At 43.8% G+C, this 21,654-nt stretch overlaps 1 protein-coding gene across 1 annotated transcript in view; it reads left to right on the plus strand.

Annotated features, from left to right (window-relative positions):
• Positions 1-922: 922 nt before the first annotated feature.
• The window catches only part of JAK1 (Janus kinase 1), a 232,381-nt gene continuing 211,649 nt past the window's right edge, over positions 923-21,654 (plus strand). The window contains exons 1-3 of the mRNA XM_060139847.1: positions 923-1,015; positions 1,436-1,507; positions 4,712-4,803. The gene's annotated coding sequence lies outside the window, so the exon portion shown is untranslated. The remainder of the gene's footprint in view (positions 1,016-1,435; positions 1,508-4,711; positions 4,804-21,654) is intronic.

Below are 21,654 nucleotides of genomic sequence, written 5' to 3' on the forward strand. Positions count from 1 at the left end.
AGACCCCCGGGGGCGCAGGTGGGTGTGGGGGCGGCGTGCCGGGCGCGGGGGTGGCGGTGCGTGCGCCAAGCCGAGCGCCGGCGGGAGGCGTGCGGCCGCGCGGGGTTCCGTGCGCCGAGTGTCTACGTCCGTGTGCGCGCCCCTGCGGCGCGGTGGAGCGCTGGCGGGGCCGCTCCTGGCCGGGTCTCGCGGCGCTAGAGCCCGCCACCCGCCCGCCCGGGGGCACGGGAAGCCGGGGGCCGAGGAGAGCTGTTCCGGCGAGGCCGGCCGCGACGCGCGCACACGCACACGCCGCCGCGGGGCTCGGCCGGCTCGGCGGCCGCGCGGGGGGCGGGCCGAGGGCGGGCCGGGCGGGGGCCGAGGGCGCGCCGCTGTCCGGCGCTGGGCGGCTGCCTGCAGCCGCCGCGGGGGACCGCACGCAGCTCGCCACCTCGGGGTGGGCGGCGGCGGGGCGCCGGGGCGGCGGCACTGAGCGAGCTGGGACCCCGCACTCTCGCACGGACTTGGAGGGTATTGCTGGGCTGGGTCTGTTGTGCTTGGGGTGTGTTTTTTTCCTGCGGGGTGGGGGTGGGGGTGACCTCGCCCATCGGCATTTGCGCGGTTTCCCTCTGGCCCTCGCTGGGGTGTCAGGAGCGACGCAGGTTGGACAAGGGCGCGGGGAGACCCCCGGTGCCCCGCTCAGGTCCCCTGGCGGGCCGGCGGCGCGGAGGGGCGGGGCGGGTATGTGTAAATGTTGCGCACTCGCTTTTCCCCCACCCCCGCCTGCTTCCAGGCAGCTGGCGTGGGTCCCTCGCCGTCCGGCGGCGACTGTAAATAGAGCCTGGATGTTGTTTACATGAAGGATCCGGCGGGAGGAGTCTGCGAGGAGGAGGCGGAGGAGGAGGAAGGAGGGAGGAGAGAGGAAGACCGGAGTCCCCGCGGCGGCGGCGGCGGCGGTGGCGGTCCGGGGTGAGGGTGAGCCCTGCGCGGCGCGGGCACCGGGCGCTACCACGAGGCCGGGACGCTGGACCCTGGGGTAGGAGGGAGAATGGGCTCGGGGCGGGGAGACGGGGTCTGTCAGAGTGGCATTTTTAGCTTACAACCTGCCACGCAGATTCTCCGGAGCGATAGAGGAGGGGTTTGCGGGGAGGGCGGGGAAGACTGGATTTCTCTGCACGTTCATTCTCCTATCCCCAATCTTTTCCCGCTTCCTTTCGGGGCTCACCTGTTTATTTCCATCAGCCAGAGCTTTCAGTTTTTATTTAGACATGAGAGGCTGTTTCTTTTATTAGAAGCGTAATTGGGGAGGGGGGTGCGTGGCTGTAATTTATGCCGGTCCCGGTCGCTTTTCAAGAAGGGGGAGGGGACTTGGCGGAGACCGCCTGTTCCCGGCCGTAGCTAACCCCAGGGCTTCTCCCTGCCTTCCCGCGGCCAAGGAATCTTTTCCCTCACTCAGCTACCCGCAGGCCGGCTGCCACCTTCTTGGAGAAGGACCACACCTGTGTTTATTCCTCGCTTTGGAAGAGAGGTGAGCTGAGAAACCGGGAAATCCTGTGTTCCCCAAAGCTCTTAGCCAACCATCCCATCCCAGAATTGGCCAGAAAGTGCTGCTTTCACCTGCTGATTGCGCTGCGCACGCCCATCCCCCCACCCCGGCAAGTTGTGGTCTACAGATGTGTTGGGATTTTCTCTTGCCTCTGGACCTGCACCCCACCACCCGGCAACTAACTGCTGGGTTTAGATTGAGAGAGAAGTGATCCCCTTGGATTTAGTGTGCGTTCTGCATTCCCCAGTGGGTCTTCCAATGGAATCGTCTGCTCTTCCGCCACAGCCCCCTTTATTCTTCCACTAAGAGCTTAGTCCAGAATCTGGCCTAAGCAGCCAGTCTCTGGCTCTCTTTTTCTGGGCTCCACCCTGGCCCCTCTTGGTTCTCCAGAGCCAAGCACGCCTCCCAAGCAGAAGGCACACCCTGCCCTAAATCTCCTCCATTCCAAAAGGGAGGGGAAAACAGTGGAAGAGAAGGGAGCCAGGGGTCTTCCTTCTGTCCTGAGTATCCCCAACAGCATTTCCCTCTTCAAGCTTGCTGGATTTATAATCCCTTTTTTCTTCTTATCAGCTGCTCCCCCCCACCCTTTGACCCTAGTCCTATGATAGATACTTAGGGAGGTGCGGATGGGGGGGGTGGATTGTCACCCCTTTTTCCTGGTGCAAGGCATTTTCCTTCTCCTTGGTCTTTTCATTTTTGAGACGCTTAACAAGTAAAATATGTAAATATGTTTGCATGCTTATTTGAACTTGTTGTCTTGCTGGCTAATGAATAGCTGGGACTCAAAAGGGAGGGAGGGGAAAGCGACGAGAGGTGCACATTCCCGCTGGTGTCCCCCACATGAACATCCCCAGAGTTGCAGGAGGAGACCCTTCTGTGAAAGCCAACAGTCTCCCTTCCATGACATCACCACCTAAGCCCTTCCAACTTTAGCTTCAGAACAGGAAGAAGGCTCAAAATAGAACTACCTTAGGAATCCAGCTCCTTTTAGAAGATCAACTTTTAAATCAGCTGCAGGAGGAACACTGAACTTTGACATGGGTAGAGAAAGCTGTAGTGTTTGTAGTAATTGGTTCTTTGGGGGAAGGGTATGGGGATACTTTCCACGTATATTCACGAAATGCTTTTCTCAAGGTCAGTTGGGTACCTAGACCGATGAATGATTAATCAGATGGTTCTAGATTCTTTATTGAATTATTCATGTGTTTCGGTATGTCAACAGTAACAAGTATTTTTCAGAATGAATTAAAGAGGGGCTCCTAGAATGTGCTCTAGAGAGTCTGCTAGAGATAGAGGAGGTTGTTGGTGGGGAGGGAGCTTTTGAAGGCGAGGAATCTGAGGATGCAGTGACAGCTGTTGTGAGTATGGAAGTTGAGAGGCTTACTATAAACAATGCCTGTAACTTTTGCAGGGTGACAAATATCCTGGACAAAGAATTAACGATGTCAGGATTTTCCACCTTTACCTCGAAAATTAACTCCATATCTTTGAATCATGATGTCTCCATTTTTTTCCCTGAATTCTCTGAGCAGAAAGAGTTGTTCAGTCTTTAGGAAGGGCTGCTTAATAAATGATCATCACTGAAGTATTAACGACCATAAGGATTAGAAGTAAGGCAGAAAATACTTGGCATAATTTGAGTACCTGGTGGGTGCTGTAGAATGATGACTTGCTGGGTGACGGGTTCCGGTTTGAAAAAAAGTCCGGACGACAGGACTTTCTCTACCTGCATTAATGCAGTAGCCACTAGCCACGTGTGGCTGTCAAGCACCTGAAATCTGGGTAGGGTGATAAGTCGATTTTTAAATCAAAAATTGGTGTTCCATTCAGTTTTTGGAAAACTTCGTTGTGTTTGGAAACAAGTTGGATATGTGCATCTACTTTTTAAGCTGTAACTTTTATGAAATCTAAATTCAGATTGAGTATTTCTGATGAAGGTTTAGTGTTCGAGTTGACATGTGTTATAAGTGAATATGCTCTGGATTTCAAAGACTTAGTACAAAAAAAGAGTAAAATAGCTCACTAATGTTTATATCGATTACATGTTCCAATGAAGATATTTTGGGTATATTGTGTTAAATGAAATTTATGGTTAATGTCAGTTTAACCTGTTTATTCTTTAATTTTTTCAAAATGTGACTACTGGAATATCTAAAATTACATACATAGCTTGCTTTTTACTTTTCTGGGACACCGCTGGCCTGTAGCATTGCTCCTTTTTCTCCCTGGATTAATTTCAAAAGAGGTGACCGCGTGAAATACAGTTCCTTCATGTTTGTCAACCATTTACTTTCCCCTGCTATTTTCCATTTGGAGATTTGGGAGCACCAAGAGTTAACTATCACAGTATATGAGACTAATAGTGACTGCCCTGCAGATTTCTACGCAGGAGGCGTGCCCTGCGCAGGAAGGTCAATAAAGACGTCCCGGGTGCTGGAAGGGCTGGTAGGGGTGTCTTGGGAAGACTTAGCGATCCACATATCTGGCCAGAGCTGCTTTTGTAAAAGGTTCCTGGGCATGCCAAAATATATCAGAGAACAGTTCGTGGTACTGTAACAGTCATGACACCTGGTGGCATCTTAGTGATGCCACCCACCTTTGTTTATTTTCTCTTTCTTTGCATTCACTTTCTGCCCTCACTTCATAGCTCCATTGGTGGTAATTGGGCCCACAAGGTTCCTGACCCTTTTCCTCCAACAAAAAAGTATAATGTCGACCTGAATGGAGATGTTGCTATCTTTGGAGTTTGGTTTTATCTAATGAGATTCAGTAATGGCAGTGGAAGGGACTTGGGCCTTTAGTACTCTCCCCTCATTTTGTAGATGACAAACTGTCAAGTATCTTGCCGGTTGACATACAGAGAGAGGAATTAAGCATGTACGTTTGTTGATAAGCTATTTCGAGAATCCCTGGGAAATGAAGAAGTTTGTCAATGAATTAGGCAAGTATTTGTTGAGCTTGCACTCTATGGAAAGGCCTGTGATGAATGTTGTGGAAGGACATGAAGACAGCAGTCTCTGACTTCAGGAACAATGCTGTTGATTTGAGGAAATCAGATGTAAACAGTACCGAAGTAAATCACAGTTTAAGATATAGCACTTCATAATGAGTGCAGTACCTCTGTGTTACAAGTAGAAATGTGTTCCTTTTCTATGTGTTACAAGTAGAAATGTGTTCCTTTTCCAGGTGTAGGAATAGAAGCTCTGAGAATGGTGGACTCTGCAGAAAAGAGGAGTGTGATTGTGTTTCCGGAACAGCCCAAGGCTCTAGAAGTAGAGGTCAGTGCACGTCTTTGGTATCGCCCCCTTTAGCTGTCCGTTAAGGGAATTTGAGAGGTAAGACCCAGCATTTCTAAATGGCAGTGCTGCCAGTAATGAGGAAATCATAGATTAATTGGAGAAACCCAGGGTTTTTAGAGAGACTAGCTAGGGGTGGGTCATTTTGAAGTCAGCTGGTGTATTTTTGATTGGTTTTTCTAAAAGGGTATGATAACAGAGGTGAGACGGAATAAAATTGACTTGTGAGCAGACAGAAATCCAAAATCTGGGGAAAAAAATTAAATCTCGAGCAAAACCCAACAGTGAAAGAAGTAGACAGTTGGACTACAAGTGTGTATTCTGAGTGCACATGTAAAGGGGAAAGGCCCATAGAATAGAATATTATATTCTATTAAGCATGAAGTGGGATGGTCCATTTATTTTAGATTTTTAGTCTCCTGGAGCCTTTTTGGACTAAAATCCCCACCAGTTCGTTCCTCTTTCTGTCTCTGCATTATCGTATAGAGACCTTCTGTGTTAGGTTTTTTCTTCATGACCTGCTGAGGTTATGCAGCATGACTGTTTAGAGGCCAGTGCTTGGAATGGGTAAAACAATGTCACCCTCTCTGCAATTACTCCCAGTTAATGCCTCTCTGTGAGAATTGGGGCTGACTTGGCCAAGGCAGTCGTCCTTGGCTTTTCCTTGCCGTTTTAGCTGATTTATTTCTCCTAAGGAAAGCAAAAATTGTGTAACCCCCTTATTCCTGATTTCCTACTAATCTTGGCACAAGTTAGTTTTCGAACACTATTACCAGCAAAGCTTTGCCACGAAACGCAGGTATGCGTTTTCTGTATTTCTGACAAAGCAGTAGTTGACATTTAGCACTTTCTGTTGACAGTACATTTTTATAACATGACAGTTTGGTCAAATGCGCACATTTTATAATGTCACTGAGTTGGATTGTGGTTTTCAAGTTGGGGAAGAAAAAAACATCACACTTTAGTAAAAGACCAGTGGATTGAAATTAACCTGTTTAAACTATTTTAATTTTAAAGTATTGTCAGATATTTTACATGCCAGCAGTTCATTTCATGGTTCCTCCAGTTATTTAATCTATAATCAGATACTAAAAGTTCAGAATCACTGTATTTTCACTTTCGGTCTGTTGATAAGAGAGACGTGACATGTTTTTTGTGTGTGCATTTGCACTCCACGAGGTCTAAAAGCACATTGTTAGTATACCAGTTTGCCAGTAGTACTTGGTTTTCTAGCTGATAATATTTGGTGCATGCATCACGAAGAAATTGTTCTTGTATCATTTTCATCATAGAAGAACTGAGTGTAAAATCAGGTTGATCTCTGGAGGAAAGCATTTTACGTCATTATGTTTTTCTTCCTCTCTCACTGTGCAGTATACTTCGGTACCGTAGCATTAGCACCTGCCATCATTCGTTTTAAAATGAAAATGAGTCAATTTTTTTAAGAAAAATCTGCTGAAAAAGAAGTGTTTCTGATAGATTTCGTTTTTTAAACGCGCATTTATAAGAAATAATTTCCATGAAGAAAGAAAACATTTTAAGTGTTTACTAGTATTTATAAAATACAGTTCTGAAAACCCACATTTTTTTTCTTCCTTGAAACTGCTTTAGAGTTATTCTGAGAAAATCACAGAGTAATGGCAGTTTGCTTTTTGTTATTACTTGGCCTCTAGGCTCCCCGCCCTATCCCCCCACGCCCAGTTTAGGTAGAAAACGAAATGAGAGAAAAATAAGGAAGTAAAGGAAATACTCATTACTTTTTGTACCAAAAATCTTCAGTTGTCTGATTTTTGGTCATGGCTAATAGAGTGAATTTCAACTTTGTAGTACATTACAAACATTAAGTTCGGGTTTGTTGACTTCATATTTAGACATTCAGTTGCATTAGTACTCAGTCTTTGTGAAGAACAGTCTAATAACTACTAAGTATATCAGAGTTATTTATTTGTCCCCATACTTACTTACCCTCTAGCATCTCACAGTAAGTATTCCTCTTTTCCAAAACTGACAGAACTTGTGGCTGGGAATTGTTCGGTGGTAATCTTTTTATCCTTTTTGATGTATCAGCTATCTAAAATTTCATTCTCAAATAATCACAATATCTTTGCTCATGTAACAGATGTTTATAATTTGGGTAAAATGTGCGACTATTTCCAGGAACCTTAGGTTAAGGGATCCAATTTTTTTTTTAATCTTCATTGCCCTCTCGTGTTTCAACTCTGTATTACATCAGTTGGCTAAGACCTAAGCGATGACCTCTTTAACTGTTACATATTTTTGCACTTCAGAGAATGTTGTTTTAATTTGTATGTGGGTGGATTGTTTCACTGGATATTCCTTTTCTGAAGATGAGGTCAGTTTCATAGCGCATAAACTTAACAGTTGAGCTAGGCTCACTGTACTCTGCTATTTTCTGACCTGTGCTGATCTAAAGAATTGATCTATCTCTCTGACTTATTTGAAGTAGAGAGCTAATATCTAATTTGCATATAATGAGTCTTTGAAACTGAGTAAATGCCTAATTGAAAACAGTTATTTTTCAAATATCTGTCAAGTTACACTCATATTGAAATAACTTGAGAACTTAAGACTGACATGGAAAAAAAATGAGTGACTCATGGCTTTAATAAGTTGATTATTCTGAAGCCTGAATTCTAGTTTCAGAATCTTTTTGTCCTTTTTGTTAAAAGTACATCATCCCTGGGACTTCCCTGGTGGTCCAGTGGTAAAGAATCCGCCTTACAATGCAGGGGACAAGGGTTCGATCCCTGGTTGGGGAACTAAGATCCCACATGCTGCGGGGCAACTAAGCCCGCGCGCACCACAACTACGGAGCTTGCGTGCCTCAACTAGAGCCTGCGTGCTGCAAACTACAGAGCTCACGCACTGTGGAACCCACGCACCACAACCTGAGAAGAGAAAATCCTCATGCCACAACTAGAGAGAAGCCTGTACACCACAAGGAAGAGCCTGTGTGCCGCAATGAAAGATCCTACGTGCCTCAACGAAGATCCACGTGCCAACCAAGACCCAACGCAGCGAGAGATAAAAATAAATAAATCTTTAAAAAAAAAAATGTCCATCATCCTTGAAGATGACTTCAGGGTACATCTCAAAGGTACAGATAATTTTAAAGCAAGTGATGTGTATGTGTTGATTTTTTAAAAGGCATTCCAAAGGTTGTTAACAATCCTTCATCCTAACTGTAAAATTGACATAACTTTAGTGAAAACACCTCACAGGTGTGATAAATATGTAATCATCATTAGTGTCATCAATTTGAGTATATTCTTAGCACTCAGAGCAAGAACAATAAAAGTCATTCTTTTTGCTAGTTTTTCTTAAATCATAAAACTCCCACAAGCTTCTGCTTCATGATCTGAGATGCTGAGAAAACTAAAAATTTTAAGCAAAAAGTAGATGTTTTCAGAAACTTTGTTTGCATAAATTGTGTAAACTGAATATTCCCTTGATGGACTTGAATGGCTAGGTTGGGGTAGAGAAAAACACTAGGTTCAGTCATTTGACATGGATTTGAACTCAGGTTCAATGTAACTTAGTGGTATGATCAGGTAAATCACCTAACCTCTCTTAGATTTTTATTTTCTTTCTGTAAAATGGGCTAATGATACCTAACATATTCCAGAATCCTTTTGTGATGAATTAATGAGTAATTCATTGACAACCGCATAGGGGTTCTTGTGAAAACTAAAGCAGAAAGCCATAGAAAATTACTGAATGTTAGGCAGATATGAAGTATTCTTGCCATGTTTGATCACGAGCACTTTGAGGATAGGGACCAGGTCTTATTTATCTTCATTTCCTGGACATCTAGAAGAGGTCTTGGAATATAGTAGACCCTAAGTAAATATTTATTGCATGAATGATTGAGGTCAGGGAGATGGAATCAGCAAATCCATGCACCGAAGAGGTAACACTGTGAAGTAGAGCTGGAAAGCATATGTGATGTATTCGTGGTTGCTCATCAATATGTATAAATCATATGTTCAGCTTTTGTCTTAATATAATTCAACCAGGCGTTTTACTATTTCAGCCTCACTAATTGTTGGGCTGTGACACTACTTTTTCTTCTGCTTCCCCAAATCTCGAACCAGAAGGGGATCTTGTAGTCTTCCACTTCCTGGGGAGCCTTCAGAGGGAGTCATGCAGCCACCCGGAAAGGATGCTGCCGGCCGACACAGTGACTGACAGGCTGCCCTGGCTCAGTTATCACAGTGCTGATGCTGTCCATTCTAAAGGTACAGTACTGTGATAACTGAAGGATGGCAGCCATCTTGCCTTCCATCAGAGGAGCTCTGTCGTGCCTGGGAAGGAAGACAGAAGATGAAAGAGGCATGTGAAACAGTGGCAGAGACCCAGAAACCCTCTTACCCTGTTCCTGTATTGTGCTTTCCCTAGAGCACAGGGAATGTTATTCCATCTGTCTTTGCCCTGTTTTGTGATATGCGACTAAAGAGGAGTTGGGTAGTTGTTTGCCTTGTTGTACTGAGCAGACATGCTATTAAGATCTTTTGGGACTTTTAAGAGACTGATTTGGGATAAGTGCGAAGTGTGGATTAGTATCTCTGGAGTGGCATTCACAGACATTGTGCCACTTTTGTAAACGTAAAAAGTAACCTGATTAAAATATCTTGATGCTTGTCAATATTAGACGTTCAGAATGAAATTCAACTTAAACAGGGAGAAAAAAGCCCTGCGTGTTGAACAGTATTCATATTATCGTGCGAATAAAATTACGTCTTTGTGTTTAAGAGTGGATAGAGACATGTCATGTTTCTTTCCGTAACAAAATTTAGAGGTCCCATTTCCTGTCAACAGGAAATCCTGGGCTCAGTCTGGGGTGTGAGCTCCAGAGGGCCTGCCTAGGCCTGGAGGTCCTTGGCGCTTTGGGGCAGTTCGTAGATGTAAGGGGTTTCCAGTGGGTTAAGTGAGACGTGATGCAAGCAAAATATGATGGGGTTTTTCAACTGCTTTGTTTAAAACACACATACACACGATGTGTGTTTGGTTGGTGTATTCATTGTATTCTTCAGTTTAGGTATGGGAGAATGGGAGGACTGGAATTAAACTCAGGAATATCACGTGATCCAGCATTTCCACTTCTGGTTATATACCCAAGTGAATGGAGTCAGATATTTTTGCACCCGTGTTCACAGCAGCATCATTCACGATAGCCAAAAGGTAGAAGCAACCCAGGTGTCCATCGATGAATGTGGATAAAGTGTTTATACGTACCACAGAATATTACTCAGCATTATTAAGGGAGAAAATTCTGACACGTGTTACGACACGGATGAACCTTGACGATAGCTAAGTGAAACGAGCCAGGCACAAAACAGTGTATGAGTCGTCTTATATGAGATTCCTACAGCAGTCAGAGTCATAGAGCCAGAGGAATGGTGGTTGCCCAGCACTGCAGGAAGGGGGAAATGGGAAATTCACGTTTAACAGAGTGACTGGGAAGATGAAAAATTTCTGGAGTTGGATGATGATGGTTGCACAATGTGAATGTACTTAATACTACAGAACCGTACGCTTAAAAATGGCTAAAATGGTAAAATTTATGTCTATTTTACCACCACCGAAACAAAAAAACAAGGGCAAGGTAATAGCACTGTTGCAGGATTGAATTGATTGCTCTCTTCTTTAGACAGTCTTCAGTGTGAAGATAATTGCTGTTTCAAATAAGCAATTAAAATGTAATTCCCATGTCTTTATGCATTTAAAGTTCTCTAATCTGTAGACTGTTAGACATATGTCCAGGGTTTCTCACATAGCATAGCTTTAAAATTTTGTAAAATATAAAGAAAACTAAGTATAATAACAATGAAAGTACTAAAAGTAGAGTGAAGAAAAGGCCTCAACAGGAAGGCAGATGATGGGGCATCTCATGCCGGCTTTATGCCTTTTCTGGTGAAATTGGGCAACTCAGTGCACCTTTCCATGCTCTAGTTGCCTCATTTGCCTGCCTCTTTGGAGCAGTGGTAAAGATGAAATTTTGTGTGTGTGTGTATTGTATGCGTAATATGTGTGTGTGTGTGTGTGTATGTATATGTATATATGACCATTTTGATGACCAAAGCAACATTCAAGTGGCATATTATTTCTTTTTCTCAAAATGTAGAAATACAATGTCTGAAAAGATTTTAAAATAACTTTTAATATTTTAAAATAAACTTTTAATAAACATCCTAACTGGACTTGTCACTCAACTATTCCCAGCCTCATTAAAAGGAGTATTCTGTAGCTTGCTCTTCATCACAAAAGGTTTTTTTTCTACTATTATATGTGTAAATGTGAAAGTAAGTAGAAGCATAGAGACTAGAAATAGACAACAATAACCTTCTCTAAGGGATCGCGTGTTTTATTAGCCCTGAGTAGCTTGCTCTTCATCATGAAAGATTTTTTTTTCTATTTGTTATTATATGTTTAAATTTGAAAATAAGAGAAGTAAAAGCATAGAGACAAGAAATAGACAGCAATAACCTTCTCTAAGGGATCGCGTGTTTTATTAGCCCTGAGTAAAAGGCATCATTTGTGGATTGTATCTACTTTATCACAAAGCTCTCACTTGGACTCATGCTCTGGAAATCAGATTTTGGTGGTAGGAATGGCCCCCACCAGATCCCATGCAGTGTTCTACCTTGATGATATCACACAGAGTTGGAGCAGAAAGTGAGCTCTGATCCCTGCCGTGCCAATTTCAAATATTTTGCTATGCCTTGTATGTTCTGAGCTTCCCTGAATAACCAACCAACTATAAATATGCCACGAATTTGTCTGTACCATTATTAACCTGACTTTCTTCCAAATCAATTGCTTTTTGAGACAAGAAGATTCTTATGTTTCTGTGCTTCATGTAGAGGATTTTTTTCCCCTAAAAATTGCTTCCTTAAAACTGTACATTCATATTCACAATTTATCTTCGCCAAACAGTTCATTTTCACCATTACCTGTTAAGACTCTTTTATTACACGAGTTCTTCATTAAGCATGAACAAGAGTAAGGGAGGCACCAAAAAACCACTTTGTTTTTTCCTTCTCTGTCCAAACCATGATTATGAAGATTCCCATTGGAAGGGAATGCCAGGTACCAGAGGGTGTGCCTGGAATATTCTCAGCTGGAGTTCCTTATATTGGTTGAAAGGGTTTTGTGTTGTAATGTGTGCCCCTAATGTAATAGATGTTGAAACAATTCACATAATTGACATGGAGTAAAGTAAGTTGATTATGTCTTGCTTTATGCATTTGGACTATTACTGTACTTTTATTTTTCATGAGATTATGAGGAGATGGATAGTTCTGTTAAAAAGTGGGAAGACAGAGACGACAGTTCCAATGTAGTGGGAAATTCATTTTCATTTTTTTGCCACTGTCTTTGTAAATGAAATTCCAGACATATTATTCAGACGGCAATTGCTTGATTTTTTTTTTTTTTCACTTTGAAAATGAGTATCTTTGGACCAGGGATATCTTAGGGTCAGTGGGCGTAGCTGCCTAGAGCAATTTGCAGAGAAGACTTTTGAGACCACATCTGGGTTCCACAGAAAGGAGTGCTATAACCACCTTTCCATGTCTCCCTGTGGTCAACTCTCAGTGTCTGTCATTGGCATCAGATTGTGATGCAGGGGTACATTGCTGACCCCTTTCCAGGTACTATGATTTTAGTATAGAGCTTTAGATCCTCTGGGAAGGCAGACATTCTCAAAAGTTACATTGATAGACTAGAATTCTGGGAAGCTATGTCATTGAGAATCTAGACACCCTTTTTTATGGGGAGGGCAGCACGGGCTTCTAATTAAAATGTCTACCAGCATAATGTGTAGAATTATGCCTAGACATAAATCTTCCCGGTTTTTATTATCATTCACTGATTTCTGTAAAATTATTCTAATACTATTCTAATACCATAAAATTTGCCACACTTTAGTAAATGCATTTTGGGCAATCTTGCATAGTTTATATATGTAGAATTTTGTGTACATAATTGGGTCTAGTGGTTAGAAGAGGACTTCCTTCCCCCCCCCACTCCTTTTTTTTAAGTTGTCAGGATTATTTGCTTGAAATGAGTTAGTATTTGTTGAGTGCACGTGTACCAAGACTCTTGTTTCATCCTAATTCAAATCTTTGACGAAGCGTTCTCCACACTTCATAACTGAAGAACCTGAGGAAGCTCAGAGTCTTCAAGACACAGTTAGTAAGTGGTAGAGGAAGGGGATAAGTCTAGAACAGAAAAAGTATGAGAAGTTAATGTAAATTAATTCTGCTTTGCTTTTGAATGTAGATTAGTAGATGAGGCTTTGAAGAGGAATTAGACCCAGCATATGTCACAGTGCTTTGAAACTTACACGGCACCTTCCCCCATCCACCATGGCTGCTTTCTGCCTCCTTAGCTGTACACTATAATTGCCTTTTTATTTTTTGTTTTTTTGGCCACACCAAGTGGCTTGTGGGATCTTAGTTCCCTGACCAGGGATTGAACCTGGGCCCTCAGCAGTGAAAGTGTGGAGTCCTAACCACTGGATCGCCAGGGAATTCCCTATAATTGCCTTTTTAAAATGAAAATCTGATCATGGCACAATTTTGTTTTCAAACCTTCTGATGGCTTCTTTGATCCTCTTGGGATTAAGACTACTGTCCTTAACATGTTCCATGATTGTAAAGATTCCCATTGGAAGGGAATGCCAGGTATGAGAGTGTGTGCCTGGAACATTCTCAGCTGGAGTTCCTTATGTTCAAATTGGTTCCCACCCACCTCTCTGGTCCCATGTCTCGTACCCAGTTGACCAGCCCATCCTTTGTCCAGGGAGTCAAGCTTCTTTCCCCCTCCGGTGCATTTCCTTCTGCCTGAGGCATCCTTACCATTCACTTCTCTTATCCTTCACTTTTCTTATCCGTCTCTGATTAAATATTAATTCCTCAGAGAACCCTTTCCTGACAGTCTCAACTGTGTCCAGTCCCATGGCACTCTGTGCTTTTCTTTCAATGTACTTATCACAACTGAACTATGTAAACGTACGTGTTTGGGGTGTGTGTGTGTTTAATGTCTCATTAGATTGTGAGTTCCTTGAGGGCAGGAACCATGGCTCTATCCATTGCTATGTTCACAGTGCCTGGCACAGAATCTGCCATGTGGCTCACAGTAGAAATCTAACGTGGTATGAGATGCTGAGTGGAGTCTTTCCTGTTTTCTAAGAACGGGTGAGAAGAGTCCACAGCTAAAAAGGTGTTTAAAATCCCCACTCTTCTTTGATCAGAGAACTTCAGCTCTGTGGCCAGCATTTTCCTGCAAAGCGTCTTCAAAATGTGCCATTCAGCAGAACCAACTCTCAGATGACCCTTATCGCTCAGATGACCCTTATCGCTCACACCCATCCCCGTAAAAGAGGGCTGGGAGCGGGAGAGAACCTTCCTCAGAGAGCAGCGTTCCACTTGGAGCTCATCTTTTGTCTGGAACTTGGTGAGCTGCTCGCTATCCCAGTAGGAGCTCCCCACGGCCAGACTCTGCAAAGCTAAGAGAAGGAATGGGGAGAGGGAGGAAAGGAGAGATGCTGAGTTGGGTGGGACAAGGATGTGAGTTTCTTGGACACTATGGTCAATGGAAGGGAATCTATAGAAGGTGGCTTGGGACTTAAGCCTTGTGGCTAATGCCTCGCAGGAGAGCAGCTGCCATAACCCATGAGTGGAGCCCAGGAGTGAGCCAGGGTATGGATGGTATCCCAAAAGGCAAGCCTCTGGCCAGTCAGAAAACTCACCCCCACCAAGGTGGGATGGCTCACGTGGGAACCCTCTGTGGAACTGATGAAGAGGGGAGCCCCGTTTGATGCAGAGGTTTTTTTGAAAGATGTCATTTCAGCAGAACTAGCTCTCAGACTCACTGTCGGTGGTCATGAAAGGAACCAGCCAAGAAAGTAGTAAGCTCTGGGAGAAGAGGAGAGGCGGGTGTGAGGGAGAGACCACATCACTCCTCCACCCCAGCCCCTGGAGCCTCGGGCCTGGCCTCAGCTGGAGAGAAGTACAGAGCTTTGTAATGAAGATGGGATTAAAATCCTCATCAAAGTGAAACGCTTGGCAACTCGACTGGGTTAGAGGTCAATTTGAGGCCCTTACTACTCAAGAGGAAAGGGGAGCACAAAAGAAGCTACTGGACATAAAATAGTTTCATGTTTTACTCTTCACTGAGTTGAAAGTCAAAACAGTTAAAATTATTCGTTAAAAGGATGAAAGGACTATAAAATATCCCTTCGGGGCTTCCTTGGTGGCTCAGTGGTTAAGAATCCGCCTGCCAACGCAGGGGACACGGGTTCGAGCCCTGGTCTGGGGAGATCCCGCATGCCGTGGAGCAGCTAAGCCGGTGCGCCACAACTACTGAGCCTGCGCTCTAGAGTCCACGAACCACCACTACTGAGCTCACGTGCCACAACTACTGAAGCCTGCGTGCCTAGAGCCCGTGCTCTGCAACAAGAGAAGCCACCGCAATGAGAAGCCTGCTCACCGCCCCCAAGAGTAGCCCCCACTCGCCACAACTACAGAAAGTGCGCGCGCAGCAACAAAGACCCAATGCAGCCAAAAATAAATTAAAATAAATAAATTAATTTAAAAAATATATCCCTTCAGGTAAAAGTTTGCATGTCCGTGTATCTTCCCCTAGTTAAGTCCCCTCACCCGCTGCTTCTAACGTATGAAGGAGTTGAAATGCCAATTCAATCCTAACACTTCCAGCAGCCTGTTACCTCCCACTACTGTCCCCTCTCCCTTGTCCAGAAAGCAGAAGGCAATTTAGTGAGAAAGTAGAAACCAGTAAGGACATTTCCCCGTAACCCAACTCCTGGCACATTTGCCTGAAGGCACCGTGCATGAGGCTAGATGGGAGTTATTCAGGGTTACCTGTAGGTAATCATCCAGTGGTTTGAATTCCACATCTTTGACCGTTCTTCTTTGTCACTAATAGACTCATTAAGAATATCTCAATGCAGAACCAGGAGGCTTAAAAAACAAACTTGTAGATGCACCTGGCTTTAACAACGTCAGTCCTAAGAACCTGCTGTATATAGCACAGGGAACTCTACTCAATACTCTGTAATGACGTATACGGGAAAAGAACCTTAAAAAACAAAAGATTCACTGGTAACTGATTCACTTTGCTGTACCCCTGAAACTAACACAACATTGTAAATCAACTATACTCCAATAAAAATTAAAAGCAAAACAATGTCCTTACTAGATACCAAATTGTGGATTACTGACAGGGACCTACTTCCTAGTCGTTAGCCCCATCGGTACACTATAGAGAATGGGAACCCAAGAGCTCATTTGCTCCAGCATTTTTCACACTGTGGGTTTGAAATCGATTAAATATGTCTTGACCAGCACTTAAAAAAATAAGACAAGATAGAAAATATCAGAGTGCATAGCATGTGGTAAGGTAATATTACTTCACGAAACTTTGCAATTGCCCCCTTGAGTGTATGTGAGTGTGTACTGGGACACAAATGTTTTTTTATTTTTCACTTTGGGTTTCAGTTCAGTTCATAAGTTATTGATCTAGATGTTAGATTCTAGATCATCTCATTATGTATTGCAGATTTTGGAAACTAAAGCCCAGAACAGTGAAGACACTCGTCCACGGTCGGTAGGAAGAGTAGGAACTCAGACCTGCGTCTCAGTCTCTTAGTTAATGTTTCCCCTTCTTCTTACCAGCCCAGAGAGAATAGCAATAGTAATAGCTAATATTCGGTGAGTAATTACTATGTGCCAGCCGCTGCACTAAACACATCATCTTATTTCATAGGAAAAGGGGGTTGTTTGGCTTTGTGTTTCGTTTCAAGTAAATGTTAATGGCTGAACAGTGACTTAGTGCTGTAAGCTGTGGCTAGAACAGATACAGAAGCTGTGAGTAAACATTTAAAGTTTTTATAGCAATTTGACAGTAATTTTATGTCTGTTGACTCTAGTAATAAAAACATTGGCTTGCATTTTATGTCTTTAATAAACACTTTTCTAGCAATTCATTTTCATTGTAGTTTATAAAAATATCGGTCCATGATGGACTAGGAATAAGAACAAACTGGTTCTTCTCCACAGATAGTTTGAGAAGCACTGACTTCGACCCAGCAAGGCCAACACCTTTGTCCCTTGAGGCCTCTGTAGTCCTTTTGAAGTGCCAGGTTGTCATAGATACCCCTGGAAGAGGCAGCTTGCTGGATGCAAGCCCCCTAGCAGCAGAGAAGGGGTTACTGTGTTATCTAGAGCCAATGAGGGACAGCTGCCCTTGTCTTGGGAATGACTAGTGGAAAAGGCACTAACATCAATAAATATTCCAAAGCTTTCATTTACTTCAGAACTCGAGGAAGTGGGACTGATGGGGATGCTTTCCCTCTCTGGGAAAGCAGAAAGAGCTCCTTCTTTGTAAAGTTGCCCCATGAGAAAAATTTCAACACAGAACAAATTAAATTCTCATTTCCCAAGACTCTCAGAGTGGTAAGAGCAGAGGGATGATGCCACAGAGGTCTTTGGAAAAATAAGGCTCCATTAAAGGGAGCCTGTGGATGTCCTTGACATGCAGGCTCTGTAGAGGGAAGCACACTTCATAAATCCTGCGGGACTGCTTTTTGGCTGAATCCTAAGATTTGTACGAAGAACTGTTTTGAGTGAATCATTGTGTCTTTGCATCTTCTGGAATTCCGAAGACTGCAGCCAAGGAGTTAGCAAGGCTGAGCACTGGACTGAGCATTTAATCAGTTGAATGCTTCCTTATGTTTTTTTTCCTGGTTTGTTCTCATAACAAGTGACCTTCGTCCAACTCCTAGCAACACATGATTGTGGAATGTTCCCTCCTGAGGAATACTGCCTTGTTTTTTCATTCTGAACACACTGAAAATCTCTGAAAATTCAGATGACCTTGTTTGGACAGTGATAATAATGTAAGCTAACTGTACGTGCTGTGTGCCCAGTGTTTTCCATCTGTATTATATTTTACGTATGTATTTACTTAGTGTTTACATACTAAGTGTCCCAACAGCCCTGGTCAAATGGGGGTACAGGGGAACTAAGGCTTAGAAAAATTAGGTCACTTACCTGATGTAATTTGGTTCAGTCCTCAGCTTCTGCATTTCTATATTTCCTGCAGATTCATATCAACATCCTTGCACAAGTGAGACAATGCCAGAACTCCAAAGTCATGACATTTTCATTGATTCCTTCTACCTGAAAACAGTATCAGGGCCCGCTTCCTTGTGGTTTTGATTTTGAATACACACCACCTATTGAATAATTCAGGAGTGGAATGATGCATATATAATTGTAGGTCCTGCAAACTCAGAAGTGCCCATGGTAATAATAGCTAGCATTGATTGAAGACGTTCTGCATAACCTGTCCATGCAGTAGTTTTTACCTGCATTCTCTTACTTAATCTTTCCACACCACCTCCTCCTTATCCCTATTTCTGCTTTCTTTTTCTTTTTTCTTTTTTTTTTTTGCAGTACGCGGGCCTCTCACTGTTGTGGCCTCTCCCATTGTGGAGCACAGGCTCCGGACGCGCAGGCTGAGCGGCCGTGGCTCACGGGCCCAGCTGCTCCGCGGCATGTGGGATCTTCCCGGACCGGGGCACGAACCCGCGTTCCCCGCATCGGCAGGCGGACTCTCAACCACTGCGCCACTAGGGAAGCCCCAAAATTTTTATTTAAAAAAAATTTTATTTTTTTATTGGAGTATAGTTGATTAACAATTTTTTTTTTTAAATAACGTTTTTTTTCTTCCCCTGTGCCTCGCTGCTTGTGGGATCTTAATTCCCTGACCAGGGATCAAACCCTGCATTGGAAGCACAGAGTCCTAACCACGGGACTGCCAGGGAAGTCTTTCTGCTTTATTTTCTTACAGCACTTTTACATGGTCTGTTCACACTAGCATACTTCAATTTACTTAACTGTATCTATTACTCCCTCTCCCCCACTAGAATGTAAGCTCCATGAGGGCTGTGTGTCTTTTTAGCTCAATGATAGAAGTCCCCAGCAAGTAAAACCCGGTCTGGTACATAATAGGTGCTCAAATATTTGTTGAGTGAATGAATGAACCGTCTCTATAGGTAAATATCACTGTCATCACAAACTGAGGTTTGTGGTATTAAATAATGTGCTTAAATTGGAAGCAGTTACTCCTTTTTACTTCAAGATCAGTTTTGAAATGTGAGTGATAATAGCTTCCTTTCTCTGCTACATTGCTGGAATGAAAATCTTAACACACAAAAGAAGAGGTTGCTTTGACACTTTAGATACCCTCCTTAGAGCAGATAAGCAGTGTGTATTTCTTAAATATGTATATTGGGTCTCTCATCTGCGGTAGTAACGATAGCAAGTATTAAGGTAAATAAGGTATCTTTTTTTTCTATCCTGTTGTGGTGCCCCCAGGTTTTATAACAGAGTGGAGGACAAGCTTTGTATGAATGACTCGCTAACACAAGACAGCTTCTGTTGAAGCAGTCGTGGGCTTCTCATGAGATAGAATTTCAGAGCTGCGAAGGGCCTGAGAGCTGTCTAGGCCAGCCTCCCCACCTCTCCCCCCCGATGCCAGATTGTGGACTCAGGTCCTCCTTCACAGGACAGCCCGTTCCACTGATGTACAGAAGCATTGTTATTGGATGTCTGCATTGTCAGAAAATTCTTCCTACTGAGCTGAAATGTATCTTCAGGTAACTTCTCCCCATTGGTCTGCGTTCTGCTGTCCAGGGAATGACAGAATAAATGAAATCATCCTTTCACGGTCAGCCCTTCAGATATTGGTCTGTCTGTACTCCTCCTTGGGTTGCTCTTGTCCCAGTCCCTCAGACCTTCCGCCTGGCGTCTTTCCAGCCACTTCCCCATCCTGCTGCCTCCTGTTGGCACGCTCTCCAGCTTGTTCACGTACAGTTTGTGTCCTCCAGTGCTCCAGGTGTGCTGTCGGGGTGACATCCATTGTGTTTTGGCAGCTGCACCACCCTGTTGACTCCTTCACACCCACGAAATCCTTGAGTGTGGACTATTGTCGAACGCAAGGGGGAAGAAAGTATTGCACAGATGCAACTAAGGATTACTGATGATTATGAAAAGTAATGGTGATGTCTGTAGACACTCTGTCCTCCATTTCTTTGGGCACTTCTGCCACACCCAAGACAGTTATGATAAGAACAACTATTTATTGCATTTGGACTGTGTGTAAGACACTGTCCTAGCCACCTTACATATACTTCCTATTTAACTTTCAAAGCAACCGCATTCATAGGTATGATGAAACTCTGTTACACTTGAGGAGATAGAGATTAGGAGAGATTAACTAACATGCTTAAGATCACGTATCTTGTAATTAGTAGAGCACGGATAGGAATCTGTTTGATTACAAAGAGGACAGGCTTAGCAATTCAAGGCTCCAAGTTTCATTCTCTCTGAAAAACATGCACAGGAAGGTATGTTAAAGGAGTTATGATATCTTCTTCCTGTCCTCTGAAGGAGGAAAGGATCCACGTTATTGTGTTTCTACTCTCTGCCTGCTGTTCCATATCTGTTTATCTCATTTAGTCCTCAGGACAATTCTATGAGGAGAGCACTGTTGTCGTTAACCATTTGACAGGGAAGGAAACCGTGGCTCAGAGAGGATAACGCTGTCACTCACATAGCTCCCTGAGCCCAGAGCCTACATGCTTTCTGCCGTACTATGCCATTTCTCAGAGATTTTTAACTCAACCCTAACTGCCTCCCTCCCAGAGGGTCCCTGACCATTACGGTCTCCCCTCTCCTGTGCAGCATTACCAGACTTACTGACTTACTAAATTACCTAAGCGGAAACAAGAGAAAACCCTCACGAAATTAGATGAGCATTCACTCATTGGTAAAGGCTTCCTATATGCATATCTTTGAGGCAAGGATCAGCCTTAGAAGCCAAGTAAGGAGCCAGCTGAAGTTATTAGAGCTCAGCTCAGATGTGGCCCATCATGCTTCCTTCTCCGGTTGTAGGACCCTATACATAAATCCATGGTGAGTGCAATGGCTGCTGTCAAGACCTGATCATTAGTGATGCTCACTTGAGGGCCATGGACCCTCCAGCCTTCAGACTGAATTAACTTACTTGCCAAGTCACAGGTCCAGAAATCTAGAGACCACCAGTAAGAATCTTGACAAATCACATTACTAATCTTTGCATTTGCATGAAATGTAAGTGTTCACAAAATGCTTTTTACTTATATTATTCCATTTGTTCCTCCCACCAACTTGGTAACAGAGGCCAGGCAGGGGTTCATTGCCCTGTTCTGCAAATAGGGAATCAGAAACTCCGAGAGACTCAGAGACTGGCTCAGAGCCTCACAGTCTCTAGGGCAGGGCCCGGACACAGTTCATTCAAGCTGTGAATCCTGCCCTTGCACTCCTGCCCCTTCTCCCTTTACTCCTCTCTCACACTGTGCCCCAAACTTCTTGTATATCTCTGCCCTTGCCACTGGCCCATTAACTAAGAACAGTCACCGGCTCAGAACGAACTTCACTAGACCAAGCAGGGACTGCTCTTTTTCAGGCTTCACATCCCATGCCGTCTGGTCACCCTGACTTTCTGCAGAACAGATGCGATGGTTTACAGGTTGTCATCAATCTTCACCATCACTTGGGAAGTCCAGTTGAGTCTGCAGCTCTAAGCTGCCATACATGTTCTTTTTCCCCAGGCAAGTACCTGTGTATTAATCTTAATGTCACGCTAACCATTTGAAAATCTTAAAACTTTACTTGGTTTCTCTAGGGTGGACAGTAAACTGAGAAATTGCCCTGGAAGCCAAGGCTTTCCTGTGGATTGGCT

The sequence above is a fragment of the Lagenorhynchus albirostris genome, chromosome 2 (assembly GCF_949774975.1).
Source record: "Lagenorhynchus albirostris chromosome 2, mLagAlb1.1, whole genome shotgun sequence".
Taxonomy (NCBI): domain Eukaryota; kingdom Metazoa; phylum Chordata; class Mammalia; order Artiodactyla; family Delphinidae; genus Lagenorhynchus; species Lagenorhynchus albirostris.